The sequence below is a fragment of the Simochromis diagramma genome, unplaced genomic scaffold (assembly GCF_900408965.1).
Source record: "Simochromis diagramma unplaced genomic scaffold, fSimDia1.1 OVJJ01000293.1, whole genome shotgun sequence".
NCBI lineage: Eukaryota > Metazoa > Chordata > Actinopteri > Cichliformes > Cichlidae > Simochromis > Simochromis diagramma.
Genome location: NW_024386801.1, coordinates 16,778,562 through 16,798,628, shown reverse-complemented (window position 1 = coordinate 16,798,628; position 20,067 = coordinate 16,778,562). Strand labels below are relative to the sequence as shown.

The 20,067-nt window shown below is 39.3% G+C and overlaps 1 protein-coding gene across 1 annotated transcript in view; it reads left to right on the top strand.

Annotated features, from left to right (window-relative positions):
- The first annotated feature begins 13,929 nt into the window (after positions 1-13,929).
- pparab (peroxisome proliferator-activated receptor alpha b) overlaps positions 13,930-20,067 on the top strand; it is an 85,080-nt gene continuing 78,942 nt past the window's right edge. The window contains exon 1 of the mRNA XM_040026214.1: positions 13,930-14,361. The gene's annotated coding sequence lies outside the window, so the exon portion shown is untranslated. The remainder of the gene's footprint in view (positions 14,362-20,067) is intronic.

The window sequence follows — 20,067 nt, the reverse complement described above, 5'->3', positions numbered from 1 at the left end:
TGCTATACACAACTTTCACTAACTGAATAACAACCGCAAGTGCACTCAGTGACCTGGTTATTCCCCTGTGAGGAAATGTCACTCATATCCATGAGTGCATGAAGTAAAGATTTTAAATATTGCAGAGCAGCATGGTTCTTATCAGCACCATGCATTTTAACTACAGCCTTTCTGTAACCACAATACTACTTAGGGACTTGCTTGCTTGCTTAAGAGCTCCTCAACCATTATAGACAATCTGTCCTCTGTGTATGTGTCTTAATAGAAAAGATTCTATATTAAATTAAATTTTTATCTACACTTATTCTCCACAATCTCATGAAGAAACTAAAATCAAAAAGTATTGGTTGAGTAGCCAAGATCAGACCTAAAGTTTTTCTGAAAGTCTCAAAGCAAAGTTCTAAATCTTAAATCAATTAAGCAACAATTTTACAACGAATGGCATGCTTCTGGGGTTCAATTCACTTCAGTTCATTTCAATTCACTTTTATTTATATAGCGCCAAATAACAACAACAGTCGCCTCAAGGCACTTCTGCTTACTTTGGCTCTACTCCAGATACCAGATACTCCTGCTTTGCATACTCAATGGTGCATTGAAAATGGTGCATACTTTTTACCATTAATCATTTTAAAAGTAACATAGATTATAGGCACAAACAGACTAAAAAGCTGATAAAAGATTAGACCACTGAACCCAACACCCTCTACCCTTTGGCTGTCCCTAGAAATTCTACCCATAAAAATTCTGAACATAGTTGTGCCAAAGGGCAGCCCTGACCAACACCCACCAGGAGTAAATCTTACTTGGTGATATCAATGTGAACCAAGCTCTCACTACAGGCCTTATAGGCCAGTCTCATGAAGAACCCCTTATGGGACCCCAAGATGGGGTCAAATGTTTTCTCCAATTTCACAAAACATATGTCAACTTGTTGGGCAAACTCTCATATCTTTGAATATCTTTGAGAGGATAAAAAGCTGGTCCAATGTTCTAAGACCAGGACTTTTTTTTACTTCTTAATCCCAGACTCAATCATACCCTGGCATAGCCCTTCCCAGGGAGGGTAAAGAGTGTTATCCTTGTGATATCGTACATACCCTTTTCTGTAACCTTTCTTGACAAGAACGAGCGCCACCCAAGCTTGCCAATCCAGGGATATTGTTCCCAGCTTCTACACATTGTTGCAGAGACCTGTCAACCTTTATAGCCACACCAAAGCCTTGAGGAACTTGGGGCGCACTTTATCTGCCCAAGGAACCTAGCCAACAAATAGTTTTTAACTACTTTGGGGAACTCATCCACAATGATAGGCAAGTCGTTTCCCTTCTACCCAGTTGCTGCTTCCTTTATGTAAGGTGTGTCAGTAGGATTGAAGAAATCCTCAAAGTATTCCTTCCAACACTTGATTATAGCCTCATTTCAGGTCAGCAGGACTCCATCACTAGAACATAGAGTGTGAGCAGGAACCTTCTTTCTTTTCCTGAGTTCCCCGCCAGTTTCCCAGAAAAGCTTTGAGGATGACTGTTTTGTGGTTTGACATAACTTATCCCACTCCCAAATTTTGATTCCAGAACTGTGCCCTGCTTTAGCTGTTGGTACCTTTGTCCAGAATCCCATAAGACAAGGAAACTCGACGGATGTCTGATGTCCACTATTTGGTCTGGGGATTGCCACCACGACAAGACTAACCACTTTAGTTGTCGAAGTGCCTCAGCAATGGAGGTGCAGGATATGGTCCAGTTTTTGGAGTCCCTACATTTACTTTGAGTTTCTGGGTGGGATGCAAGAAAGTGCCTGAGGAACTCGCAGAAGATTGGGCACAACAATCAGGACACACTTCCCAGCCCAAAAGCACAGGTAAGCAACCCTTATGTTCACTGGGTTGTCCAATGTTCAAGCCACAGGGATATAAGTAAGGGCAACTTTACAATGATTTGAGCCCAGTTTTATATAATATCTCTTGAACTCATGCACACACTTGGGCTCAGGAGGGGCTCTCCTGGGGCTCTTTCAATCACCAAGGCCTGTGTTAACTGCCACCGAGTCAACAAAGTAATGGACACCTACGACTCCTCCAGGAACTACACCATAGCAGCTTGTTTCCCTTTCAAAACAGTAATACCAACTTTCATGGTTCATTCAATAGGTAAGTTATTTTTAAATCACTCTTTATAATGACAACAACAAAAACACTTCCCGCTTGTCTTCCCACTGTAGACATTCATCACAGTTTATCAATCCATTTCACTTATTCTGTTTCGTGCATAATTATAATGATATTGAATCGGTAATAAAAAAAAAATCCCAAAACTACAAAGGATAACCCCAAGCTTGTGAAAAATTGTAACCACCCTTTAACGTAGTAGGCAAATTAGTACATAACTGTCATATTTCCCACTCTTTTTTTAATCAAAAAACTTTCTCCCTATGCTTTTTCTGTATGTGTCAGCAGACATCCTGATGCAAGTGACAGGAAAATATACTGATACTAATTAGACTATGTTTTGTCCAAATGCTTCAAAGATTTCAAGAAGATAAAAATCAAGGTCCACTGACCCAGTAAATTATACTCTCTGAGTGTGCACCAAATTTTCTATCCATATACAATCAATCTTGCTGCGTCTAGACCCATTTGCACCTCTTAACAGCGCAGACCCCGGAGCTATAAACTGCTCGACTATGACACCCGCTGCATGTGTAAACTCCACTGCTCAAGTTCTTTTCTAATCATACGGGTCAGATAAAAGTTCAGTGAGTAATATTCACATGTGTGCCAATTTAAGCTGATCTCCTTCCTTTGCTGTTTAGTCACTGCGCAGGGTTAAAATGTACCCTTTGGCCATACTTTTCACCATGTCAAATGCTGCACTTTACGCAGCTGAAAGTGAATGCAGATGCTTTTTAAAGATTAAATTAAGAACAAGAGCCAAAATGTTACATAAAGGCTCCATGGGCTACTTTTGATTCATTGTGACTTTTTCTCTTCAATTCTCAGTTAAGCAAAGGTTTTTCTTGTTGATCATTCTTTCACTTGTGCCGCCATTCCCATTCCAAAGTCATTTCCGGTTCACCGTACCCCTTCTAGCTCTGTCACTGGGGGAGACAAGTTTCTGCCACTGATACATGGACAAAGTGCAAAGTTGCAAAGTGACACCAGGAGGCCCAGTGTGCTGATTCAGTCAGTGCAGAGGAGGGGTGAAGGGGAATAAAGACAGAGGTAGGGAGGAACAAAACCATCTCCATGCAGCAACTGAAATCTCGAGCTGAGCTCTGCGCCAGAGATGGCGCTCTGTATGAACAAGACTTTGGGCATTTAAATACAAATATAAAATGGAGGTCCACAAAAAGGAAGCTCAATCTCCTCTGGTGATAAGGTGTTTACAGTAACATACACTGAAAACACTCCTATAAATAGCCTTCTTGTGAATGAGTCCCATTTTCCTTTCCACACATATGTGCATTTTTTTTTAGCGCTTTACAGTCCTAAAAGATCCTTGACCTTGCCTGACCTGCGAGCATTCCATCACAAAGGAAGTGATTGTTTCAGCACAAGGACAATGTGTGTTTGTCATCTCTGGAAGGAATCTGTGTGTGTGTGTGTGTGTGTGTGTGTGTGTGTGTGTGTGTGTGTGTGTGTGTGTGTGTGTGTTTGTTTGGGGGGGGGGGGGGGGTCTTTTTATGGCCTGGGAGGCGAGGGGAGTAAGAGTGCAAGAGATATACAGTATTGTATTGTGCAGTGCGCAGCGTTGATTGCTCCATGCTGTAAGTTCTTTGAGGTCACTTACTGTAAAGGAAAGCATGTTGTCCAGTGATAAATCCACAAGCCTGACTGAGTCTTTCCTGTTTTTTTTTTAGACCATTGGTATGCAATGAAGGATTTTGTATTTCATTGACTTTTTAAATATAACATCCTCCTACCTTCCTACCTTTGAGTTATGGTGATTCATGCCCACAAAACAGATTTTACAAGTGAGGTGCAGTAACCACTGGATGATACTAGTGGTTTGAAGTGTGAGGCCAACATGATCATTTCATAAACAGAAAGGCAGCATTTGTCAAGGCTCCTTCTGACAGCTCATTACAACATGTGATGAATAACATATGCCGTGATGAATAACAGAGCTGCAGCAGGGTTGTGGGGATGGCCCAACAGACAATCTGCAACAGCAAAGAGGGATAAAACCCCCAAATAGAGACCCTCCCAGTGCACTGAAAGGGATTAGATGCGGTAATGCCCTGACAAACACTCAACAATAAATGAACTGTATGCCACATGCAAAAATATCTTCTGAGTGTGTGTGTCCACACAAATGTCATACAATAGAATATAGCATGCTACAAACATGCAACGTAAGAATGGATGCTAAACACACGTACACGTGTTTGAGCCTAAATGTTATTCCTGCTGCACATGATAGCATGAATATAACAAAGAAAACAAAATTTCCTGCTACATTTTGATATTTCAATGTCAAACCAACTGTTTTTCATTTGCACTGGCTGGGGTGAGTGAGTTCATGGAGTCTCATGACCGAAAATAGAAAGCTCAACTGAGTGTGTTATCAAGGCCTGCCCCACATCTTGTTAAGGCACGTCTGCCAGCCCATCTAAGCCTATCACTGCGCAACAAACAGGACCGACATACACACACCCACAAACGCACTTGGTAGCATAGGTGCTCATCCTTTCAGTCTTGTCCTTAAAAGCAGGTCACAGATGAACTGGGAATCCCATTGTCTGTTTGTGTCACGGCATTTCTGGTGCTGTGTCTGTGTCAGGTTGACTTGTTGCAGGAAACAGCATATGGTGCAGCTTTTGTCAACAATAACAGGGTGAAGTTCAAGACCATGAAAGCCCATGTGATCACTTTACCTGAGATGACCTTTCCCCACATACACATGACTCACACTGGACTTTGCTTCCTTTAGGATGTAATATGAACTTCTCCGGATAAAACGAAACTAACTGGTTTGCACCAGGACCATAAATGTCTATCAGTTGTGAGGTACTTTTAATAAGTCTTGACTAAATTTGTGTTCCCTTTTGTAAAACAAATATTTAAAACAAGTTTAGTTTAATGTCCTCTTACCTGCATTGCTATAGGAAATGTGTCTGGTATTTGGTTGTGCATGACAGTCAAATTAATCTTCTCAAGCTCAAGCTGATGAACAAGAGAGAGGAATAAGTGACAAGGTAGAGGTTTCATGATTGGATTAAATAACATTCACGGAGACAACATGGACTTGTGGATCCAGATCATATTTTTTATGTACTGAAAGACCCCATTTCTAATTTGACAGCTTCTTGGCAGGCTGTTGGAAGTTAACTTCAGCACTGGAGCTATTAGCTTAAGTTATGTTAAAGCACAGAGACGTGGCTCAACAGAATATAGTGTTACTTTCCAAACACTGCTCTTAATTAAACTCAGACTCAGTTGCGCTTTAACATGTACGCCCTCCAAAAACTAGATGTGCTTGATGAAACATACATGATTAAAATGGTTGTGTTTTGTCTCCTGGATGGTTTCTACAGAATATTAAGGGTTTATCATATATCGACTAAGGTTAATAAGGGATAATACTTTAAGCAGGAATTTAAGTTAAGCCTATAATTTGACATTTACATCAGAAACACAATTACAGTTTTTTTCCTAGTAAATACAAAGACAGTAGCTCAGATCCGTGCTGTATGCTATTAATAGGTGAGGTTTGTATTTAAACTATTGATGTTTTTGCTCTGCATTTGCACACGGATTTCATTATGTGAACTTTCTAACTGGTATTTCAGTCAAAGTAATTAACAGGTTTCCACTTATGTCATTTGAGAGCTACTGTCAACAATTAGAGCAGACTGCTGATGACTGTAAACCATGCATGCTATAAGGCTTTATCTTACAAACTGTCAGGTAATTATTGCAAAATAACTTGTAACTTGAGCTATATGCATTCAGACTGGTAGGGTTGCTGTGTTTTCCACATGCTAACTCTCTTTGTTAGTTTAGTTAGTTAGTTATAAACAGGTTTCTTTATTATGTCAATTTTTCGTGATTAGATGGGTATTTCTGGATTTCACATGACGACATTAGTGGATTAACTTAAATTTCTAGGTATAGTCATATTATTCTAACCTTTATTTAACCAGGGAGTGAAGCTCTTTTGTAGCTCTTATGCTTTTCATTGGTGCAAACATAGAGAGAACATGCAGTCTACACATAGAAGGGACCTACTCAAGTTTGAACCCAGGAACATCTTGCTGTGAGACAACAGTGCTAACCACTGAGTCACCATAGTGCCTATATAAATTATTATTCACTAGAAAAACATACCAGTAAGTAAATAGTAATACCAATCTGAACTAAAGCATTGTTGAAAAGTCTTGAGTCGCCCCTCATGTCTTTACAATTTTACTGGGAAAAGAAGAAATAGGTGAAGTCCTTTTTTCAAATGTTTACCATCATACGTGGAAATACCTTATACAAGGCAAATACAATCTTTGTATAATTCTAACAAGCTTGTTAGCTTGAAAGGCTAAAAAGCTTGACAGTTAATATTTGTTATGACCACATTTATTCTTCAACACAGAAGAGTTCTTCAGGCTTCTTGAATGACATCCAAAGCTCTACTTTGGATGTTGGCTGCCTTTTGTTCTGTTGTCTGTCAACAGAACAAAAGGCTTGCTTCAATAATAAATAACACTGCTTCAATAATGTTGAGGTCTGGGCTCTGGGGAGGGCAATCCATGACTGATAGTATTTTTCTATCCAGGTATTGATGGTGAGTTTAGGACCCTTGTCACTCTGAAAAATGAAACTGTTGCAAATCAGCTACTTCATATTGTTGCGTGATGGGTTCGAATCTGACAATACATTTCTACGATCATAATTCCATCAGCTTTGGCAAGATTCCCAACATGACTGGCTGAAACCAGCAGCCTCAAACCACGACAGAGCCTCCACTCACCGTTTTGCCTCTCCTTTGACCTTCTTCATACAAGGACAAGGACTTCAACCAACAAATTTCAAATTTGGATTCATCACTCCTGTTGCCACTGATTTTCAGTCCGGTTCTTGTGTAATTTGACATACCTCTGCCTTTTTCTCTATTTCCCTTCCTTAAGAATGGCTTTTGACAGCAACTCTTCCATTGAGACCATTTCTGATGAGACAGTAGATGGATCAACTTAGGTGCAAAAATACTGTTTTATGCATGTGAAGTTGTGTTAAGTTTGGTGTTTTCATAGCTTTAACTAAAGAAATGGGAGCAAATTATGTATTTTTGCAACAGGCTACTAGTAACAAAGTGCCTAATGACAGAATTAAAATTTGTTATCTAGTTCATCCCTTCACAGCAAAATCTCCAGTGTTAAATTAACACTGGAGAGTGTCTATATGGGTCCACACCTCTGAGTGTTAAATACAACACTGTTGAGTGTTAAATTAACACTTTTGACAGTGTTATATGTTTAAAAGTAACCTAGTCAGTTTTGAAGATTAACAATGGCTAACACTGAGCAGTGCTGATTTTCTAACACTGGAAAATAACTCAAAATGTTAGAAATATCCCAGTGTTAGAAAATCAGCACTGCTCAGTGTTAGCCATTGTTAATCTTCAAAACTGACTAGGTTACTTTTAAACATATAACACTGTCAAAAGTGTTAATTTAACACTCAACAGTGTTGTATTTAACACTCAGAGGAGTGGACCCATATAGACACTGTCTAGTGTTAATTTAACACTGGAGATTTTGCTGTGTTGAGTTAGAGACCTTTATATACTTAAATGATTCATAGGGCAGAAAATGGTCAGGTAGAAGGACTTGACTGAAAATGGGTGAAAAAGCAACCAGTGTCCAAATATGAACTTTGAAAGATCTTTGGAAACCAATGAGAAGTACTGTAATTTTTCAAGTTCCATCCAGAACTCTGAAAATTACAAGAAGGCCTGTCTCCTTGGAAGGAAAATATAACGAAAGGAAAACTTACTCAAGACTTCTAGACAGTACTGTATAGTGTTAAAATTGTAAGTGTTTCAACACTTCTTAAAATCTGCATTTTCCACTTTTTAATTTAAAAAAAAATCCTGTCCATCAGCACTGTTTTGAAAAAAATCTCCATCCTCACGAAAACAAAAAACAATAATGTGATGTCTCCAAAAGTTGATTCTGTTCATCTGGACGTAGCATTTTTGTGGGAGAAACGTTACGTCACTCATCCAAGTGACTTCTTTTGCATTTGCATAATGACTGAAACCAGCCCATTGAAGGACCAATGGGCTGGGAGGTCAGTTCCTTAATCTTAATTATGCAAATTCTCATGACCATTGATCAACAACCACTGACCAAAACCCACTGATCAAAGACCACTGATCAATGGCCATGAGTACCATTCACAGAGAGTTGGGGAATGGCTGCAATCAGAGCATAATGTGATGTCAAATGTGATGTCAAATAATGTGATGTCAACATCTGAAAAAAACAAGTGGTGTCGTATGTTAATAATCAGAAGCTTGGGGGGGGGGGGGGGGGGGGGGGATTATTAGGCAAACATAGATGGTGCATAAGGGAAGGAATGAGCATTTGGACAAACTGCAGCAGCAGGGCCTGAGCTGGGAAACTGTCTCTAAGTTGAATGTAGTACCAACATCTGGAGCTCACTCTAACACCTCCATCTTTTAAATGTCGATACAGTAACTATGAGTATATGTGTAAGCTGGAAAAGTTGCTGATAGAAATATAAACAGTAGTAGCATTTTGTCTCTGCTACTGGACAAAACTGTCTCATGCAGATAATGTAGCACATTGATGTTGCAAGAAAAAAAGAAGGGTTTTTTTTTTAAAAAAGCTCCAATTTTGATTACCTAAAATGTATGGATGTAATTATGTATGGACAAAAGACCAAATCAAGTAGAAAAAGCTACATTTTCCAAAAAACACGTGCACGGGAAAGGGTCATAAAGTTGATCTGCTACTCAGCAGAATCCATCACAGCAAAACTCCAAGAAAACCTCCAAGGACATTTATGCCACCAGCACGACTCTTGCCTTACATAGCTCCATTTCTATCAGCATGAAAGAGACGGGCCCCTGTAAGCGAATGGAGTTCCATCCAGAACTGAGCTGCGAAAACAAAGGACCAGCATTCTGTAAACTCCCACAGGGTAGTCTGCTAAAGTCAGATGTAGTCCAATTTATTGTTTAGGGAGCAGATATTGGAAAGTAGGATGAATGGGAGAGCTGATCAGATAGGGTTTGTTTTTAGCCTAGCACCTTTTGACTCAGCCATCTTGTACTTCTCCTTTTGGCAAACAATGCCTGTTACCTTCCTTTCCCCAGCCACTGGCTTATCTCCAGACTGGAAGCTTGGTCCCTACAACAAAATGAAGTTCATCATGCAGGTGGGTTTTGGATGATTTTCATGCTGTAGCACTTTCTGATGATGCTAGACCCAAACAGTAGTATTGATGTGAAATGCCTTTAGAATAGTTCTCTTTCAGTGCCATTACTCTCATGCTAGACACACAAGAAACAAGATGCAAGCTAGTATTAGAAAAAGATACACGCTGCACTGTTAATTTTAGGTAAGTAAAAAAAAATCTTATAATTACATTATATATCAGATTAAAATAGATATTTTTCCATTACATGACATTTAATAGACAAGACTCAGTCCTTTTGGACGTTATTGTTTTTCAGCTGCTCTTTTCTAGGGGCTCTGTTGCTTTAAAATACTCCCAAAGTCTATTAAAGACACACAGTATGCTTAGCCCGGTCACAGTTTTCACTTTTTTCTTCTTTACAAAAGCTTTTGGGAGTCTGCTTTGGATCGGTATGGCACTGGAATATTTATATTCTGCCAAGCTTCGAGAGACTGGGAGTCATCTTTTCCACCAGCACTTTGATATATCCAAAAACATCCATGGTGCCTTCTATAAACACCCCAACACCTTTTGCACTTATGCAGCCAAATATCACACTGTGATACCATGTTGCTGTTGGGACTACTCACTTTCACTTTGGTAGTCCTGGATAGATTCACACCAAAATATGCTGGATTCCAACTGAACCTTTTCTCGTTGAAAGAATATACTTTCAATGTTCACCTCATTATCCATAGAGGATGGCGTTGATTGATTATACCTTTTCCAAGTTTGAAGCACACGTTTTTCAGAGCTAGATTTCATAAGTTAACCATACCCGCCCAAAAATACATACCTCAAAAGAATCCAACAAATATCAAATGAAATCAAATCGTCAATTGGTTGAGTTATTTATATAAAAGTCAAGGTCATCTCTGACTGGCTGGCAAAGGCATAAAATGAGTTCTAACTTTGAATTTAGTTATAAGAGGTTGTTCAACAGCATGTTTAAAATTAAGCTGTTTATTTTTAGAATTCTCAAGAGATCAATGAAATTTGTCAGATTTTGATTTTTGCCTAAATAGTCCAATACAGGCAAAGCTCCACAATCAAAGTAGTCGATATTTCAGTCTTATTAAGGTTAAGGTACTATTAGCATGAATACACGTGATTACTAACTGGAAGTAGAGCCTTGAGTTGCAGATTTGGTGAAATAAATAAAAGAAATTGAAGAAATAAAAAGTAAGAGAAAAGTACCTGTTATCCATCTGAGGTGATCATTCTGTGATTCAATATACTGCACGTAATTATCATAAATACATTTTGTAAGAGCCAATTAAAGGTTAATTTTATTGGTACTGGTAAAATGATTAGAGGAGAAATATATATGTTTGATGTTAAGAATATAATTCTAGTTGATTTTAAAATACTGTTTGTTAAATGTATAGAATATAGAAGTGCAACATTCTAATGCGCTTTTTAGTATTTTGGGCTTCCGGCACACTGTAATTACGTAGTTGGGGAGTCGGATAAGCTGGAAGCAACACAGTTTTTTGACCGAGTCTTGCCATGTAACTTAAAAGTTTCAATAAACATATTTTTTGCAAGAAAAGTACCTGGACTTGTTCGCGTTCAAATGCATGTTGCTGGACTGACTCCTAAAGGTGGTACAGAAGAGTGAAATAGAGACGGAGTGCCGCCGCTACACATTTTTTAAAAAAAAACACATATCATGTAATATACCAGGTCTGAAAACTGTACGTTAAAAAGATGACATGTGATATGTAAAACATGTACCTTTTTTAATACGCTGCTGCTGTTTATGAAAAAGCCGTGGGAAAGGTAGTGTCAGGTCCACCCAACATATGACCGTGAACTGAACTAATTGAAGATTATGGTGGGGAGTATGCCATGCCTCTGCCAGCAGATAATCCCTCATCAGCTGCTGTCTGGACTCAGAATGAGGAGTGCATTTCATGCAGGGACTCCCCCTGTGGAGCTGCAGAAACTGAGAGGCAGCCTGTTTAATTACTAACCCCACTACAAGCTGGTGTAGTACTGAGACTGGGGTGGAACAGCGGACTAAGGTTCTGGGAGTCCTATGGTGTGGGGGGTGGGTAAGGGAATGCCTAACCCCCTGACTGTGGAAAACACGAACAATGAGATTTTGTTTAGACTGAAGGCTCTCCAGCTTTGCCTCAGTTGCCATTGTTCCCAGACTTTTTTGTTAAGCCCTCGCAGGTTACAAATCCAGACGCATATTGAGTCATTCATGAATCTGTCAATGACAGGGTGAAGCCCGTGTACGGAATCCTGCTGGGAATTTAATGAACATGTTTTCCTTCAGGGGTACCTCTAAAAGTTAACAGACTAGCACGAGGGAGAATGGGAGAAAGTTAATGACAGCCAAGAAATGTGAAATCTGACGCCAGTTTTGCTTTACAATCTTTTAGATTTCACGCAGCATTTTAGCCGATGTCTTGTTTGTAAGGTTGGTGGTCTGAGCACTGAAAAAAATGACTGAAGCTACCTTTAAGCCATTCAGAGGCAATTCCAGTTTATGCATATTTTATATAAAAACATTAGTCCCATTTTCACAATCCTAACCAAATTAACAGCTCTGCTACAAATTTATAAATATATAAAGTAGAAATGGAGTCCAGACACCAGTGAGAGTTGTCTCTTTGTGCAAAGCAGCCTTGTTCAACTTGAGCAACACACTCTGTGTACAAATAAGCATTTCTCAGTGAACTCAGAGCCTCCAGAGCCTCTAAGGTCAAGCATCTCAGCAGAACCCCATAGCGGGAATTCACATGCCCCTGGATGACGGTTAACACGGTTAACCCCCAAACAAAATATCTGTATTTGTTTTGTTTTGTATATGTAAGCTGGTTGTTGCTGGGACTCTCGATCAAGCAGGAGAGGATAAAAAAGGGCAATGATGTGCACTGACAAAACAAAGCTGAATTCAAAATATGGTAGTGCTCTCCTGATCCGGCGGATAACGTGCGATTTGTCACGTGGTAGAACAGAAGTCTCTCTTAAACAGTTTAACTTCATTTGATTTGACAAGCAGAATCACAGTTGTGTCTTTGTCATTGCATTTGTTTCTGGAACAGCCTGACGAGCAACTGTTGAAGGCAAAACCAGAGACAGTCTGTGCAGACTCTGTGTAAGTGGTCTGAACATATCCTCTTTGTCAGCAAGTGCTCTGAAGACCAGCAAATGGTTCAGCTACCTTATGTAATTAATATTGTAACTACTTGATGTAATCGATGTTGTCTTGGTGACAACTAAAAACAAAAGTGTGATTTTAACCACATATTTTTTTGTTAGTTTGAAACAAAGCAGATATGAGGTCACACAGAAAACGGGTTTTTCCAAATTTAAAAAGTTAAGACAGATATAAGACCATTCTTAACATTTTTGGGTGCAGCAAAGGAAAAATACACACACTGAAACATAACTAGGGATTAACACAAAGGTGAACCATTTACACCACTTTCTCTCTGGAAACGGTGAGAAATCCTGGACATTTCACATCATTTCCTTCCCCACATACACTCATGGTAACTAACTCTTGCCCTGAGCGCACAGCTCTGTGAACCCGATCACCTCACCCAGTAATCCTTACTCCCTTAACTGCAGTTATATTGTCACATGAACTGCAGAGCTTGAAAAGCCGTGCATGCACAATCTGGAGAGGACACGTCACAAACAAAAGCCACACTCATGCAAAGCTAATCTCATTACCCTTGTCTCTATGCAGTATGGGGTCAACAGGGTTGCCTTGCTTGTGCCAGCGCATCGCGCCAGGATCAAGATGATCATTAAAGTCACCTCAGTGTGAAAGGTGGTGTTTGTTTGCTATCAAGAGACCTAAGCGGCCTGGCTTGGGCGCAAAACATGTTGCTGGGCAAAAGTCATTTATGAGCGCCCCGGATGGAAAAGTGCAGAGCAGCCTGTGTTTACCGTCTGTCAAGTCTGGCATTTCAGAGCTATTCATGCAACAGGTGCAACTTAAGATTCTGTGAAAGCGAGCTATTCTGAGTGATAGCTCAAATCAGCATTCAAACGGCTGCAGAGTGAGTTACTGACTGCTCAAGTGCAAGCTACAAGAAGCATGCTAAGTGCTCCACTAATGACAAACGATAACCTGGTGCTGAAATCTCTAAAATGCAAAACATGACCCCCCTCCCACCCCCCAGAAAAAACAACTTCCACCCAAAATCTCGGAGCAAACTGCCAAAGGGCACAGAAGCAAGAGTAAAAATGCTCTAACTGGAATCTAAATAAGTAAAATAGCAGTGAATCCCAGTGAAAATGAGCATGTATAGAGACAGAAATAAGGTTGCTCAAGTTGCTCAGTCTGAATATAAGAGTCCAAAACTATACTACTTCTGCTTACACAAACTTTACAGGTATTGCAGGTCGCTCACTGCATGCAACAAGGCATGCAAGTGCTCCAGCAGGAAATGCACTGCAGCCACATATACACCAGCACCTAAAATATCAACAGAGCAATTAAAAAACAACAACAAAAATAATAAAAAAGCAAATAAATATTTTTGACTTCCCATAAAACAACCAGCTGTAATAACTTGCAGAGCAGCACAGTAAACTGATTCAGGATCGCCATGCATGCAGACTTGTGGGGATATTGGGGACAGCAGCAGCGGATGAAACAGATGAAAAGCTTTCTTTGGGATGTGTATAATCCTGTCCTCACCAAAGCCGTCAGACCACCACGTAGATTATAACCCGGCGGATCATCACTTCTTTCTCTCTCTCTCTCTCTCTCTCGCTTCCCCCCCCCCCCCCTCCGGGCTATCTGTATTTAACGAAGCGCAGCGGTGACATAGATATTTCTTAAGTTTCCCTCAGAAGCAAAAGCAGTACCGAGCAGCTGCAGCAGGCTGAACACCTTAAAAGAAAGGCTGTTTCTCGGTTCCCCTCCTCTCGCCTGTTGCGCTGTGGACAGTCGCAGCACATGGTGCGTTGTTGTGGTGAGTCGAAACTTTTCTTTGTTCTGCAGCACGATTGGAAATAGACCCAGAAATGATTTCACCTTTTATATCAGGAGCTAAAACGGAGGGCGAAAAAAGTGATATTGTAATATTTATAGCGTGGGTTGTATATTAGCGCCATGATTAAGGTGGCTTTTATGGTGTCAGCACTCCTGTGTAGCGCTGATAACTGGTTTGTGTTATATTTAGTGGCGTGTTTTATTTTTGCTGTGGGTTACGTGGGATTTATTTATTTATTTATTTATTCATTAAATTGTTTTCAAGTTTGACACATATTTAAAACTAGGCTTTGAACGCTGCTGTGGTATAAAGTTTACTTCTGTTGTGGTTCTTTAAAAAAAATTATTTCCTCTATTTGTACACATGCGCCCATTGTTGCTAGGTGTCATGTGGTTTCAGGTTCACTGCCATGGGGAAGGGAGAAAAAACCACACACACACACACACACACACACACACACACACACACACACACACACACACACACACAAGCTTTACCTGAACTCTGATGATGATGATAAGTGAAGTTCATGCAGCACAACAGTTGTCTGGTTTCTGTGTAACAATGATGATATTAATAATAATAATAATTCTCCATATGTGGGGTTATAGTTTTGTGATTTTTGGACAATATGAAGAGGGATACAGTACTGGCAAGGGACAATATTCTAAAATGCATTTCATATAAAAGAGACACCGAGATTTATACAGGATAAAACATCATTTGCGGGAGTTTAAGGAGACTACTTGGTCATAAATCAGTAAATAAATTCATGCATATCAGAATACTTTAATAATCCCTAGGAAATTATGTTCATAATGCAGTCACTCTAAATCTAAGTATGTCACGTATGTTCACAAGGAATCACGAGGTTTAAAAAAACACGAGTCTTGGCTTCGTCATTGTAGCTTTATCTTCATCTTGGTTTGTTTCACATCAGGTTTAGCTAGATGTTACTTGTGACCTTTGTATGAAGCTAAAAAAAAAACAAAAGTTGTGTGATTCACCAGCAGTGGAATCAATCTAATGTCTGAATAATGACTTGCCACTAATGCCTGACTGCTGGATTTGTACAGAAACAGCTGAAAACTAACGAAAACTAACACCGTTTATATCTTAAATGGCAAGTGCTGCTTTCTTCCTTTATTTACATTTGCAGAATGGCAACATCTGGAGCAACAATTCGAAAGACTCGGGGCTGAAATAAATTCCTGCTTTGCGTCACACCCTTGTGTAGAGACCTCATCGCCATTTTTCTGCCACTGTGTCGCTCATAGATTTGTTACTATTTTAAATCTGTCATTCGACTGATCCTGAGTGAATTTGTCTTATTAACGGCCACTTTGTTACATGTTTGCCCACATTTTGCACGAGTCAGCAATAACACAGCCGGCTTATTCTCGTTTTCAACCTTCATACCGCTGTCCAAATATGTCACTCGAGATGTTTATGTCTGTCCCTTAATGCTGCTGCACTCTACATTCTGAGTATTAATTTTAAGCCTGACTTGGAAAGCCAAGGTCACAAAAAATGTCATTGCAGACATGATTTAGTCTCAAAGTAAAAAACAGTGTGATAACTTTAAATCATAACAATTAGATATTTCTATTCTGTTCTGTTCATTATTGATTATTGTTTTTTTTTTTAATATCTGCTGCATAACACTAATGATGTACAAAACAGATTCATAAGTATCCTTATGAGCAGCATAATGGATTTTTCATGTAACCCAATGCTTAGATGTTTCCTTACTGCATGGTCTAATTTTGATGCATATACAATAAGTTATCAGCATGCTCCCATCATGTCTTTTTGACTCTTTTTATTGAAAAGTAGCTAATTAGCACAGAAAAGTGTCACGCCTAGTAAGCAAATATTAACAAAAGAGTTTTAGGTTCTAATCCCTGTTGTGCTGCAGCAGACTATTAGCTGCCATCCTGCAGTGGAAAGAAGGAACAGGTGAACACTGTCAGCCAGCTGAGCCAGACAGGCCAATAAACCAGCCTCAGGACACTGCTGACTGATACAAAACTTGCCTTTAGTTTTCTCTCATTTCTAAACTCTACTGCTACTGCACTGAACACTAAGTACAGTCTAAAAAGTGCTGTTTGTCGTGCAGTCATGGTTCAAGCTGAATAAAATACAACAATATGCAGAAGTCATTTCCTCATTTCTTTGTTTTCTGTACAGCAGTTTATTGAAACATGCAAACATAGATGGAAGCAGAAAACACTGTTTGAACGTATAACCATATTTATTCTGTGACATAGTCTGAACTCTCTTAGGAAGCTTTCTTGGAATTTCTTTAAGTAGTCTTGGAGAATAGTTCTGCAGGCTTCTTGAAGGACACCCAAAGCTCTTCTTTGGTTGTTGGCTGCCTTTTTGTTCCATTCTCTGTCAAGATAATCCCACACTGTGTCAATATTGTTGAGATCCTGGCTCTGTGGAGTCCAGTCCATGACTGATTGGTGTGGGGTTTTTTGTTCAGGTATGTGCTTACTGCAATGCCAACATTGTCATAGGGAAAAATTAAGTAATTTACCAACATAATTTAATCACTTTTGGACAGGATGTTTGAAATTCAGCCCCAAACCATGATACAGCCTCCACCATTTTTTACAGATTGCCGTAGATACTCATTGTTGTACCTCTCTCCTGACCTTCATACCTATAGGCACAATTTGTATTGAAAATTTCAGATTTGGATTCATCATTGTAAATGTCTGTGGTTTATTTATGTTTGCCTTTTCTCTCTGTTTACCTTTGGTGGAGGGATCAGCTGTCAGATTTTTTGTTCTATTTTATTACATGACTTTCACATACTGTTCACCTGCTCTACATAGTTTTTTAGACCTGCCACTTGTTCTTTTGTCCTCCACTTTCCTCACTGTTTTTAAGGACACGCTGCACACCATGCTGAGATGTTCAGCTAATAGCTCTTTGGGATTCACCTTGTTGATGTAGACATGCTATTTTCTGCCTGTTTGCAGACTTAACTAATACATTACACCAAACAAATTAAATATTGTTTAAATCACTGTTTAATTTTTAAAATTAAACATATTATTTCTTTTGACAGGTTGCCAATAACAAAATATCTAAAGATGCAATTTAAAACTGGGTCTTTGGCGTCTGTTATGTGTAGATGCAATACGGGTTCATCCTTTTAGTTGGGTGCGTTTTTATGCTTGAATTAATCATAAGTCAGTATTCAGTGGCTCAGCAAACAGACAAAAAATGAAACATTTGTCTGAAAATGCTCTGGTGCAAGGACTGCACTGAAAGTGAGTGAAATAGCAGCCAATGTCCAAAGAAAAACTTTGAAAGACCTGCAGAAAGCCTGGAGAATTATTGTACAAGACAGTTTCTAAAATTGTGAGAAAGTTGAAATATAAAGATATGAGGATGGACTCGATTTGGTTATGTAAAAAATATGTTTTTAATGTAGCATATGTTTATATGCGTCTGCGTTTGAGACTTACATGTGTATTACCTAATTCCCCAGTGAGCAAAGAATCTGTAGTCATGGCTGTGCAGTCATATGTGTGTGTGCACACACGTGTGTTTGTGGGACCGAGTGTTGAGTGTGTTGAGTGTGAACACATCCGCCTCCCTCCCCCATCTCTTCCTTGTAAAGCCGACGGCAAGCACACTAAGTTCATCTAAGGACAGGGAAATGCTTTTCTTTCCAGTATGAATCATTTAGGAAAAATGAGCCTCTGGACTGAATTGCCCGAGCAATTTGGCATGTTTCTCCATTCTGCTTTATTGTCTATTTTGGCTGAACTTGCAGTTCTTCATTTCACTGCCAAAAAAACTTCATGTCCTATAGAACAGGCAAAGCCAGTTTCTGAGTAAACCACAGCCTGTAAGCAAATAAAATAAATCTCTGCAAATTACTGCCATAGTTTCCTGTTTAGCTTTGAATTCCAAGGAAAAACAGTCTGCTGTGTCCGTACTGTAAATCCAGTGTCCCCCTTACACCTTTGCGTCTTCAAAGTTGTATGGGCTAAATGTCACAAAGTTGTGTTTTATAGTGTTTTTATGTGTTTAGATTAGTACTTTTTCTCTTTTAAAAGCCATTTTCTTAGCCAAATGTATCTGCTCTAATGCAGTTTGGCAAAAAGAAAAACAAAAAAAAACTGCAGTGCAGTGAAAAAGGAGTGGGAGTGGGACTGGGGTGAGCGGAGTAATTTTGCAGTAATCCAGCTACCCCTTATAATTGTGCTGCCCCCCCCCAATGTAGGGAGCAGAGATGGAAGAGGGGAGTGGCCTGGTTCGAGGCTTGGGTGAACCAGCGGTAGGCTATGGCAGCTAGGATCTCACTACCTATGTCCTCCAGCTCTAGCCTGAATTATGAAGGCCCGGGAATGGCAGCAAGCCTAATTACAATGACTGATTGCCCGTCTGTTGGCATTTCTCAGATGGTGATTGTTATGTATGTGTGTGTGTGTGTGTCTGTGTACGTGTGTGTGTGTGTGTGTGTGTGTGTGTGGTGTATGAGGGGAAGGAGGAGGGACATTTCTCATTGGCTTTCCTTTTCCTTTCTTTGCATGAGAACAGCTAGAGATTCAGATCTGATTGGTTGGAGAGAAAAGAGATGTTTCATGATTTGGCGAGTCAGAGCTGGTGGGAAGCCAGAGACAGGTGATGCTGCATTGTAGCCTGTTCAACCTTTGGCGCAAACTCAATAAAAAGCGGTGTGTTACACTATTTAGGACGTATAAAAATTATTGCCTGAAAACCTTTTTTAAAAGAAAAAAACCCCAAATCTTGATGTGAAAAATGTCTTATTTGGTTTCTAATGTAAGAAATGTTTGACCTGATAACTTTTCACATTGTACCTGTGCCATTTTCCTTCATCCATATCCCTGTTTTTAAATAAAACTAAAAAAAAGAGAGACAGTAGTCTTGAATTGGCCATTTGTATGTCAGCAGAGCACTCAGAGGTGTGATGTGTGTGTTAAGTGGGAGCTAGTTTGAGTTGGTCTGCCCTGCTTTGTCCAGTGCTTTGGCTTTTATTCCTCCAGTAATGAATTGTGGAAGCCTTGGCTTCATCTCGAGTGTCTCATAGCAACTGAAAAGAGAGAGGGAAAGCTGAAAAGGCCACAGGAGATCATGTGTTCCTTTCAAAAGGGCAAGACCATCATTTGGGCATTTTTTTTATGAAGAGGCAAAATTCAACTGGACAGTTTGTCTCATCCTCATGTGGCATTATGTGTTTTCTTATATTTGCTTTATTTTATCTTTTTTCATATGATAATTTTGTAAATATATATTTTTGGTATTTTATGACTTTTATGAGGCTGTACATGAACATAATGGAATAGTGGATTGAACTGTTTTAATAAACAGAGATAATTAGACTTGGTGTAGTGACAAAGATCATCTTGTAAAAGATGTAGAGTTGTAATTTTGCATTAATGACAGTTATATTCACCACTTATCAATGTGAAGGTTATTTTCAATTTGCTGATTTATAATTTTGTTGAATAGAAGCATCTGTTTTCTAATGTTCTTGAAGTCCACTGCAACGTCTTAAAATATTTTCTTCACAGAAGAACTACTTAGAGTTATGAACTTACAGTATATAATTTGTTATGTAATCTAATAATGATATAAGTTTTACTGATTGAAAGTTTGTCATACTTTGATAGCAAAACCCACTTCATACAGCAGACATGT